This window comes from Marmota monax, unplaced genomic scaffold, assembly GCF_021218885.2.
Source record: "Marmota monax isolate L192 unplaced genomic scaffold, Marmota_monax_Labrador192_F-V1.1 WCK01_AAM20220418_F8-fsc00038, whole genome shotgun sequence".
NCBI lineage: Eukaryota > Metazoa > Chordata > Mammalia > Rodentia > Sciuridae > Marmota > Marmota monax.
In genome coordinates this window covers 10,513,190-10,524,388 of record NW_026692498.1, presented here as the reverse complement: position 1 = coordinate 10,524,388, position 11,199 = coordinate 10,513,190, and the positions used below count along the sequence as shown (strand labels likewise).

Sequence of the window (11,199 nt, the reverse complement as noted above, 5' to 3'; positions counted from 1 at the left end):
CCAAGCGTCATGTAGAGTTTTCAAAAATGGTTGGTACTTGGTACCCACTTCCAGAAGGACAAGACCATGAGATCCGGAAGACCAAGGATCAACGAGAGAGCAAGAAGAAAGTTCTCAAGATGACAGCAACCTTTCCATTTGGGAACCAGTCCCAGGGTTCTGGGACAACACCTCAAGAGGGAGGGGAACTGCAAAAAGGCCTAATGTCCTGCTGCGGCTTGGACCTGGTTTACGTGTGTCCTCTCTGAGTTCCTGCGTTTGAATTTAAACACTGTCGTATTGAGAGAGTGGCAACTTAATCCAGCTATGGTGTGCAGACGTGGAGCCTCTGGGGGGTGATTAGGATTAGCCAAATTTGTCTGGGTGGAGCCTCATGGTGGAATACAGGTGACTTTAGAAGAAGAGAAAGAAATCAGAGGACACACCAGTACTCCCTGCTCTTGCCATGGCCCTGCTCTGGGACTCTGCCAGCAAGGAGGCCATCACCAGGTAGAGGAGAGCACTTGAACTTCCACAACTGAGCTAAATAAGCCTCATTTTGTTAAAACTTACCCAGTCTTGGCAACAGAAAAATAACTAAAAATAAATAACTAAAAATAACTCAATAACTAAAATACACTTCTAGTAAATTTGTGAAGGTCCTGGAGATAGGTCCGGGGAAACAAAGGAAACAAAGGGTAAGGACAAAATTAAATGCAGCAAAATAAAAAAGTGTAGGAATAAAAAGTATTCCCAATAATCAGGGAATACTAGGGACTGGATGGTGGGGACTGGGGGGAGGACTGAACCCCCATTTCTGAAGTTAGATATCAGCAGGCTCTATCTGATGGTCACATGCCAGGAAATGGCAATATGTAGGAACAGATGTTATTTTAGGATACAGAAGTAACAGTACATAAATGTGTAATATTTGTAAGTATGTTACACACACGGAAGTTTTTGATAAAAAAGAAAACAAAAACAGACAAAGTTATATGCCTTGACTTGAGAGAATAAGTACAATAGGATATAAAATTAAATAACAGCACATGAGATGTATTTTCAGAATAATCTTATTTTATATATTGAAGTGTGAAGGAAAAAAAAAAAGTTTAGAAGGAGATAAAGAGTGCCAGGACTAGGTTTAGTTTAATTTTCTTCTTTATGTTTGCTTAGATTTTCCAATTTTTCTTTGAAAATTAACATTTATTAATATGCAATTAGAATAGGCTTATTTAAAAAAAAGTTCTGTGTTTGTGGCGGCCAGCTTTGCAGATCCCTCGATGAAATCAAATTCACCCACACAGGTGTTGTGAATCAAAAACCCCTTTTGGGGGCTGGGGTTGTGGCTCAGTGGTAGAGCGATGGCCTAGCATGCATGAGGCACTGGGTTTGATCCTCAGCACCACATAAATGTAAAATAAAGATATTGTGTCCACCCAAAACCAAAAATGAATATTAAAAAAAAAAAAAACTTTTTGTTTTTTTCTTTCTGTATTTCTGCATCTCCACTTAGGGGTTCTTCCATCTGAAAACTTAACCATTACAGAAAGGCCTCGGCTCTAGGTCAAAACAGCCCCTTCAAGGAGTTTCCCCTGGAAGCCAGGGCCTCCCTGTCTCTAAGCGACTGAACTGGGGTCTTTCCTGGGGTATTTACTGCTCCTCCCTAATCCCTCCCCCTCCTTAATCTCAGCTGCCAGCTGTGCTTCTGGGTTTAAACACTTTCAAGCCTGCACTCTGCTGTAGATCGGTGGGGAGACGGCTAGGACCACACTTGCTGAGTCTCCGTATCTGCTTATGTGGCACCCAGAGGCATGGCTCACCAAAGGCGCCTGCGCAAGTCACACAGCCACTTTCTGGGGTGGCGGGGAGGGCCTGCTACACATTACCAGCAAGTTAATTCACGATACATTTTGTTGTCTACTTTCAAGGGCTGCACCCTGAAGCGAAGCACGGAACTCCTTCCTAATTGTCGATGGGTTTTTGGAGTAGGTGGTTTGTGTTCAGTAGGAAGACAGACCTCTTCCTTTCCCAATTGTCATTTGATTATCAGCCAGTATGGAGAACTGAGGGTGGAGCTCATTCCAGAGTGCTTGTCTAGCATGCACGAAGCCCTGAATTCGGTCCCCAGCATCACAATAACACACACACAAAAATGGAAATAAATCCAAAAAATCCAGGGTGTAGCAAGCGAATCAGCCCATTCCGTTTTGCAGGGCGAATTTCGACTCGTGGCCTGCGTTGTGCTCTAGCGCCCTCGCGCGGTACTTAGGGTTTGTCACACATGGGAAGTTCAAAGCACCGTCTCCTAAGGGCTTGCCTAGCACTTGCGAGGCTCTGGGTTTGATCCTCAGCACCATATTAATAAATAAAACAAAAACAAAAGCTCTTCCAGGGGTTTCTAACCCTGCAGCCAGAGTTGACCATCTCTGTTTTAAGGTCAGACCAAGAGGAGAATTATGTGTGGATACACATTTTTAAAAATATTTTTAGTTGTAGATGGTCACCATACCTTTATTCTGTTTATTTATTTTTTTATGTGGTGCTGGGGATAGAATCCAGGGCATCACACATGCTAGGCAAGTGCTGGCTCTACCACTGAGCTACAACCCCAGCCCACATTTTTTTTAATAAAGTTTTTTTTTGGCTCCTAGATCTCGGGGCTGGGAAGTCTATGAGCACATTGTTGGCATCTGCTCAGCTGATGAGAGCCTTCTTGCTGCATCATAATGAGGTGTCTATTACGTGCACTGTCAGCTATACAGGCTGAAAGCTGACTGCTCTCTTCAAGGATCATAATTATTTATGGTCCTCCTCAGTTAGTGAGAAGGGCTTTGCTGAGTTGTATAAAATTAAAGAAATAAGAAAGAGGCAGTGTTTTGTAAAGGAATTGATTATTGCCATGGTGAGATATGCTGAGATTGTGTACCCTCTACTTTCTGAGTTAAAGTGTCTTTTTTAAAATAATGGTAACCCAAGGGCTGGGCACAGTGTGCATGCCTGTAATCCCAGCAGCTTGGGAGGCTGAGGCAGGAGGATTGAGAGTTCAAAGGCAGCCTCAGCAACAGCGAGGCTGTTGAACCACCATGGGGGTGGTGGTGCGGCAAAAATCACTGGTCCAATAATCAGAGACCAGGGACCAGACTCTAGGCCTGAAGGAATTTCAGAGGTCTCTCATTATACAGTTTAGAAAATTGACATTGATTTTTCCTGGCCCTGCCCTTAAAGTTTTTCCTGTGACCTTGAGCTAGCTCTTCCCCTCTCTGGACTGTTAGCTCAATTGCAAAGGGTCCCTTCCATATCTGAATTCTGTTATGAGCAAGTCAATGACTCCCACTTTAACATATGTGGGTAAAGAGGTGTTTCCTTGTGGTTTAAGGGTCAAGTCTAGGGAAGTTCAAGCTGACACAGACAACAACAAAATACTCATTTATTTTTCTCATTGTTCCAAATGGCCTTGACTTATAAAGCTTTCCCATAGAGTAGGCTAGTAATAAGGGGGAAGCTCAAAAGAGAGTCCTTGTCCTTCCCACCCACATAACTGTATCATTCTCCTTGAAAGACTGTGGATCCAAATGCAGGTTAGTGCACCCGAGTGGACTCACAGCATAAGGCTCATCTGTAAATCCAGCAATTCAAAGTTGATTTCCCAGGTGCTGAAAGAATTTGTCTGAAGAGGTGCAGGGAACTTGGGAAGCCATCTGTCCCAACTCCTTCCTATTGAGTTGGGGACACTGGCTGCCTAAGCCACACAGCCATTGTTCAAAGCCATAGCCATTGCTGCACAGGCTCCAGCTAGTTCTGCAGACTCCCGAGTTACTGTCTTCCTGTAGCAGGATAAGGAAGTGCAGGGATTCTGGAAATATCACCCCGAAATATGCCACCTTTGCATGGTGATGACTATAAATTGAGGGCATTTGAGGAACAGCACCTGCAGGGAAGGATTTCCCCTGAAGTTCCCTTATCTGACTGAAAATGGATCCCCCACATAATCATAGGAGAGGATGTGGAGGACTGTCATCTATTCTCATGAGATGACTTTTCTTTCCTGAAAGACTTTTTGTGTGTGTGTATTGCCAGGGATTGAATCCAAGTGTTCTTAACCCCAGAGCCACATCCCCAATCCCCAGCCCTTTTTATTTTGAGACAGGTAATTGCTAAGTTGCTTAGGGCCTCACTAAATTGCTGAGGCTGGCTTTGAACTTGTGAGCCTCCTGCCTCAGCCTCCTGAGCCACTGGGATTAAAGGCTTGTCTGAAAGGCTCTCTATCTATGAAACCAGATAACCTTTATTCACCACATCCTCCTCTTCCACCCCCACATCCCAGAAGCCACAAGCCCTGCTGCCTTTCTGTAGCTCAGGATGCTATAAAAGCATCAATCATCTGCTGCTGCTTCCAGCCTCAGATTTTGTGGGACTCTCATATGTTGGTATGTAATTAAACTAGTTTTTCTCTGGTTAATCTGTCCACCATCAATTTATTTTGTAGAGTCAGTTGTCAAACCTTCAGAGGTAGTGTGCCTCCCACTAGAATTTTGGTGGCAGAGGAGTCCATGTACCCTAAGAAGGCCAACATAGAGGGAGAATGTCATAGGAACATGGAGACAGAAATTAGGGAAAGCCAAAATCTGCCAGCAAATCAGATGCTAGGAGAGCAGCCTGGATTGGATTCTCCCTCACAGCCTTCAGAAGGGACCAACCTTGCTAACATCTTGATCTTGGACTTCTGGGCTCCAGAATTGTAAGACAATTTAATCTGCCTAGTCTGGGGTACTTTGTTCTGGCAGTCCAAGCCAATAGGTACAGCTTTTTATAGAGCTTTCCCTGCTCAACACATTCCAGTTTGCCGCAGTCTGGCTGGGCACAAAACAACCGAGCCGCCTTGAGGCACTTGTAGGTTCAAACAGGAACTACTTTATTGCCAGAACCCCACCGGCACTCCACCGCACTCCCCGGGAACTCTCCCAGCTCTCCCCGGGGCTCCCCGAGAACTCAACAGGAACTCCAGGAACTCCGGGAACTCCGTGAGAACTCAAAAGTAGGGGCTCCCAGGCAGCAGAAGCCGCCCTATTGCCAGACAGCAGGGGTCTATATACAACTGAATACACAGCCTGTTTCAATCCAGCATCATCCAGTCACAGCAATTATACACAGCTTAACTTAATTATCATCATCTTAATGGCTCGCTTGTCTCACCTCTCAACCACTCCTTCTGGCAAAATGCCAGGCGCCTCCCGATTCCGCTGTGGCTCTCAACACCACTTGTCCTGCATACTTCAACTTTGCAGAACGAAGTTGAGCTTGAAAAACCAGCCTCTACCTCAGAGCAAAGCCTGTCCAAGGAAGGGACATGGCCTTTGTTCTTGGAAAGACCCACAGAGCACTCCTAGGCACATTCCCACCCTGCTGAGTTGTTTATCTACAAATAACAGGAGAGATCTGCTGCGCCAGGTGTCCCTGACTCAGTCAGGCTAGGTGGGGCTCCATAGCAACCCCCTAGCAGCCACCAATCAGCATGAGACAGGGAAATACCTGGGATGCCAGATGACCCTCCCAGTAGTTTATGGTGGTTGATAACGTGTTGGGAAACCATGTAGTTCAGCACGTACACTCCTCATGGCTTAAACCAATCAGTTCAAATGAATCCCCCTCTTGTAGTAACCAATCACCCCTACCCAACTTGTTCCCGCCAGTGAATGTGCTAATCATGTTTTAGAGTTGTTATTTGATTTTCCCGCGGTGTGTGATGATTTGCTAAGAGATGCTATGATGTATGTGGGGTCCCTGCCTTCTCCAAAGAATGCATAAAACTGCTGCAAACCCTGGGCTCGGGCCTCTCAGTGTCAGCAGTTGCTGTGTGTGCACATGCAGGACTGAGCTAGTTCTCAATAAACACCTCTTTGCTGTTTACATCGATCTTGGTCTCTGGTGGTCTTTTGGGGGTCCCGAATTCGAGCATAACAAGCTGACTTTTCTCCACAGCAGCCCATGGCTGAGAAATTTCAAGTTGTGGGGATGCATGAATCAGAGTATCAGAATCACTAGATGGAAGGATCCCAGTCCGAGGAATTCCTTGTACAAGGTCTCCTTCCGTCAAGGCAGAAAAGAGTGCTCTGCTTTGGCTTGATGACTGGGTAGTGAATACCTTAGTGAATCAACTGAAGAAGAGAACGTGTTTATCTTGGTTCAGTTTTAGAGGTTCCAGCCCATGAGTGGTTAATGTGTTCACCTCCCTTCAATACTTGGTGCTACAGAGACCTGCTCCTTAGGAATCTGGAAATGGGGGAAATGGGATTGCTACCAGCTTACTGACAAGAGCAGAGCAATGCAAGGTCACCAGAGCAAAAGCAAAAGCAAAAGGCAAGTCAGAGAGGCAGATGCAGCATTTCCTGTCGAAAGGGTGTATGGGGGAGAGCGAGTGTTAGTCACCAAACTTAAAAGTGCTTCTTATTCCAAGGGAAAGGTTCTCTCTTTAGGTAGAGATGGAGGGTGCAGAGAGGCACAGATTTCATATATATCTAATCCCTCTGGCAAGACTTATCCTGTTATAAATTGGATGCGTCAGGCTGTCATAGCTTGATGTCATTAACCATTCCTTTAACAGCCCACACTGATTCTGTGAGCACCGACAACCTTCAGATGAGGTGTGGCTTCCGTCTTGCCTTAGAGAAGGCACTGGATTACATCCAGGCTGACTGACTCCAGCTACTCATGACAGGGACTCCTCACTATAAATCAAGAGCTGGATTATGATTTCACTTGTGTGCCCTGCTTAGGAAAGAGACAGCAAGGATAACACTCACACAGAGAATTTTGAGTCTGATTTTTATTCATCGCTGCAAGTTGATATACACACGCTCTTTGATTAACCTTGCTTCTGCACATTTTTCAGTTAGCCCAAGTGAGCCTCTCAGCCGTCAATATCATATGTCAACAACAAACGACAGTGAGTCCTTGAGATTTCAACATATAATACAGCTTAGGGGACGTCTGCTGTCAGCTCTGATGGAGTCACTGATACAGAATTAACACCTCCACCATAAATAAAAATGGACAAAAAATTAGGATATTCATTTAAGGCTTTGGACCACAGGAAGAGAAACCATAACTTCTGAAAGAAAGGATCACTTTATTTTTCTGCCCCAAGGTGCAGTAAGCTAAAATTCACCTGAGTTAAGGAGGAAGATTATCAGCTGGGAGAGTTGGGGGCAGCTGAAGTGCCTGGAATCCTCGGGCATCTGTACTAGGGTCTCTTGTAAAGTAGGGAAGATGTGAAGCCAGTGGACTGCTCATGAACTGCTAGTGGGAGTGACATGCTACAGCCACTTTGAAAACTGTCCCGCGGTATCTTATGAAGTTACATGTACGCTGGCCACGTGACCCTGCAAGCTGTGTCCCTCATCTGTATAGTGGACATACATCTACAAAACCACTTGACTAAGGAAAGTTGTTCATCAACAACCAGGGTGGTGAATGGATTATCAAATGTGGATTATTTATACCACATAATACTGCTCAGCAATAAAAAAGGAACCAACTACTGATACCCACACATAGATGACTCTCCTAAACAATGTGAGCAAACAGTGTGAGACACAAAGCAGTGTATTCTACAGAATTCCATTTGTGTGTGTGTGTGTGTGTGTGTGGTGTGGTGTGTAGTCTGATTACAGAATTGCAGGAGGGAAATATCTGAGGTGATGGAGACATTTTGCATTTTGTTTGGGGTGCTGGTGGGCAAGGATGAATACATTTGCCAAAACTCACAGAGCTGTACATTTAAAATATAGTCATATATGTTTATATTACAAAAAGGTTGATCTAAACAACAACAAAAAGCAAAACAAAACAAAAAAACCCCACAAAGGGCCAGTCCCTGGCATATGGTGGCTGATCAAAGGGGCTCCCTGGTGGCCTTGCTAATTCAGCACTCGGTTCTCGATTGTTTTCTATATGTTTAGGAAGGCATGCTTGCACGGCAACATGATGTAAGCAGTATATGATCGTCCTACAGTTTTTAAAAGGCAAATCCACAAAACTACTTGTCTGAGAAGTGTTTTATATCTTGCATAAACATTTTTTTAAAAATATGGAACGTTTCACAAATTTACGTGTCATCCTCGTGCAGGGGCCATTTTAATTTTCTTGATCTCGTTCCAATGTTAGTATATGTGCCGCCAAACTGAGATCTATCTATCTATCTCTATCTATCTATCTATCTATCTATCTCTATCTATCTATCTATCTATCTATATCTATATCTATCTATCTATCTATATCTATCTATCTATCTATCTATCTATATATTTTTTTAATCACATCATAACCTGTGGACCTGGGGCTGAACCTCCACCTCTGAGTCACTAGATTCCAAAAGGCGCTGACTTTAACCTTCAGGAAGGTGGGTACAAAGCCCTCTGGCAAAATTGCTCCGGTCGGCACAATCCTGCTCAGCTTTCTTTCTTTTCTCTTCCACCTAATGGCCTTGGAGCTTCTGCATCTGCAAGCCTCAGGAGCCTTGACTGCGCATGCTCCTTCTTGCTTTGGGGGAGATGCCCGCTTCCCTTTGGGGGAGGGTCTTGGCTGTGGACCTGCAGTAGGGTATCCCTTGGATCTTGTTTTTTTTTTTTTTTTTTTGCAGGTTCTTAAAGGGGCATTCATGTGCCTATCGCTGAGGTCAGCAGCCCTCTGTAAAGGGTTGGGCAGTTGATAATTTGGACTCTGTGCACCAAGAGGCAAACACCTAGAACATTAACTAGGAGCTTAACTAACAAGAGAGAAAACACAATTCCACAACGTTTAAATTGACAAAATGAAAAATATAACTACAGAATATATATATATATATATATATATATATATATGGCTCAGAGTTCATGTTTCCTTTCATTTTAGAATTGGTTAGGGCTGAGGGCTGAGTGTAGCACAGTGGTAGAGTGCTTGCCTAGCATACATGAGATCCTGGGCTCAATTCCCAGCACCCATTTTCCTGTGACTGAATGCAGTGCTCAGCTGTTAATGCAGATTTGCAACAATAACAAAATTATCTGCTTCATTTCTGAAATGTCTTTTTTTTTTTTTTTTTTGTACCAGGGATGGAACTCTAGGGCACTCAACCACTGAGCCACATCCCCCCAGCCCTTTTTTGTATTTTATTTAGAGACAGGATCTTGCTGAGTTATTTAGGGCCTCACTAAATTGCTGAGGCTGGCTTTGAACTCATGATCCTCCTGCCTCAGCCTCCAAAGCCACTGGGATTACAGGTGTGCGCTGAGGTCAGCAGCAGTTGAACCCAGGGCTTTGCTCATCCTAGGCAAGTGCCCTACCCCTGGGCTTCACTGCCAGCCCCACCCCCATTTATTTATTTATTTATTTATTTTGATGTGGGACTGGGGATCAAACCCAGGGCCCTGAGTATGCTAGGCCAGCGCTGTAACACGAAGCTATGCCCAAGTCCCCACCTTTTCTAATTTTAAAAAACACTTTTTTGGTTGTAGATGGACACAATATCTTTATTTTTACTCATTTATTTTTTTAATGTGGTGCAGGGGATTGAGCCCAGAGTCTTGCGTGTGAGGCAAGCGCTGTACCACGGGCTACAACCCCAGCCTTCTAATTTTTACTTTTGAGACAGGGTCTCAATAGGTTGCCCAGGCTGGCCTGAAATTTTCGATCCTCTTGCCTCAGCCTCCTGAGTTGCTGGGATTACTGGAATTTGCCATCCTGCATAGTATATGATTTTAACTGATCATTATATAATTATCATTATATAATCTATTAGATTCTTTTCCGGAAACTTGCCTTTCAGCGGGCAAGTTATTTACTTCCATTGAAGTGACTCCATTTGACAGTGAGATGGATTTTGTAATTTGGAAATTTTCTTTACACTTTTATGGAGGTGGAACTGTAGTTTGAGCTTGGAAAATATATCTGCTCAAATTTGTATGAACATGGAGAGCTCAATTCTTGTTTCAGCTTTTGACAACACAGAAAGCATATAATGCAGTTCGATGTCACTTGTCACTGACTCTGTTAGTTTGACTAGAATTCACCCATAGAAATATGGAGAAAAGACAATGTTAGTTGTCATCACAATGACCTTGCCGCTGTTGAAGTTTTGCATATCAGTGCTCTTAATATTAGGTTGAGTTCATTAAAGCATTATCAAGTATGTTGCAAAAGCTAAGTTCTAAAGCCACTCAGTGTTCTGTAACCAAAGTTGAGGGCAGTTCTCATTCAGAAAAATTTCAATTTTAGCCTGAGCTAAAAAAAAAAAAAAAGAATCACAGTAATTCTTTACCACTGGTAACCACTGGTAATCCATTAAACTGCTGGTAATAGGCCAAGTCAAAACTCATGGAACTGAAGATGGGGAAGGAATGAGATTGAATCAAGTTTACTGTGACACTCCTGGTGTACACATGATTCAGTATGCATGATAGATAGGTTCAGTAACACATGATAGAGAGATTCTAATATTTGGGGGCAAATATCTGCTGATAAGCTATGTAATGGCTGGGCTCAGTGACACATGCCTGTAATCCCAGAAGCTGAGGCAGGAGGATCACAAGTTCAAAGCCAGTCTCAGCAATTCAGTGAGTCTTAAGCAACTTAGTGAGACTTTGTCTCAAAATTAAAAACAAAAAACAGGCTGGAGATGTGGCTCAGCAGTTAAGTGCCCCTGGGTTAAATCCTTGGTACCAAAAGAAGAAGAAGAAGAAAAAAACCCCCCATAAAACAGATAAAGAAACAAACAACAACAACAAATATATATATATATATATATATATATATATATATATATATATATATATATATATATATATGACAACCACAGTTTTTTTGACTTTACATTTTCACAAGCTTTGTAAATTGGTCCAATTAATTTTTTTTCCTGCTCTATACTCTTTTTGCCACCATCAGTTGTAACACATTTTTACAGAGATGTACTCATTCAATGTTTCCTCAATTTCTTCTGAAATATTCTCTGCTATGGTTGCTCCTGCAGTCTATTTATAGGGGCTAACTCTGCGGTGGACCTCAGCATGAACTCCTTCAGTAAATAATAACTGAGCAGCATCAGTAAGGGCTCTGAATAAACATCTGTTTTCCCCAGCAGTTATCAGAGACCCAGAGAGAAGAGCACAGCAGGGGCTCCGCTGTCTGGGGTTGACCACAGGCTCAGCTTCAAAGACAAAACCACAATGTGAGACTTCAAAA

At 43.4% G+C, this 11,199-nt stretch overlaps 1 non-coding gene across 1 annotated transcript; it reads right to left on the bottom strand.

The window, feature by feature from the left end:
• Positions 1 to 8,062: 8,062 nt before the first annotated feature.
• LOC124093367 (U6 spliceosomal RNA) lies at positions 8,063 to 8,169 on the bottom strand. The gene has a single exon (XR_006851938.1). It is a non-coding gene; the product is annotated as a U6 spliceosomal RNA (small nuclear RNA).
• Positions 8,170 to 11,199: the final 3,030 nt, after the last annotated feature.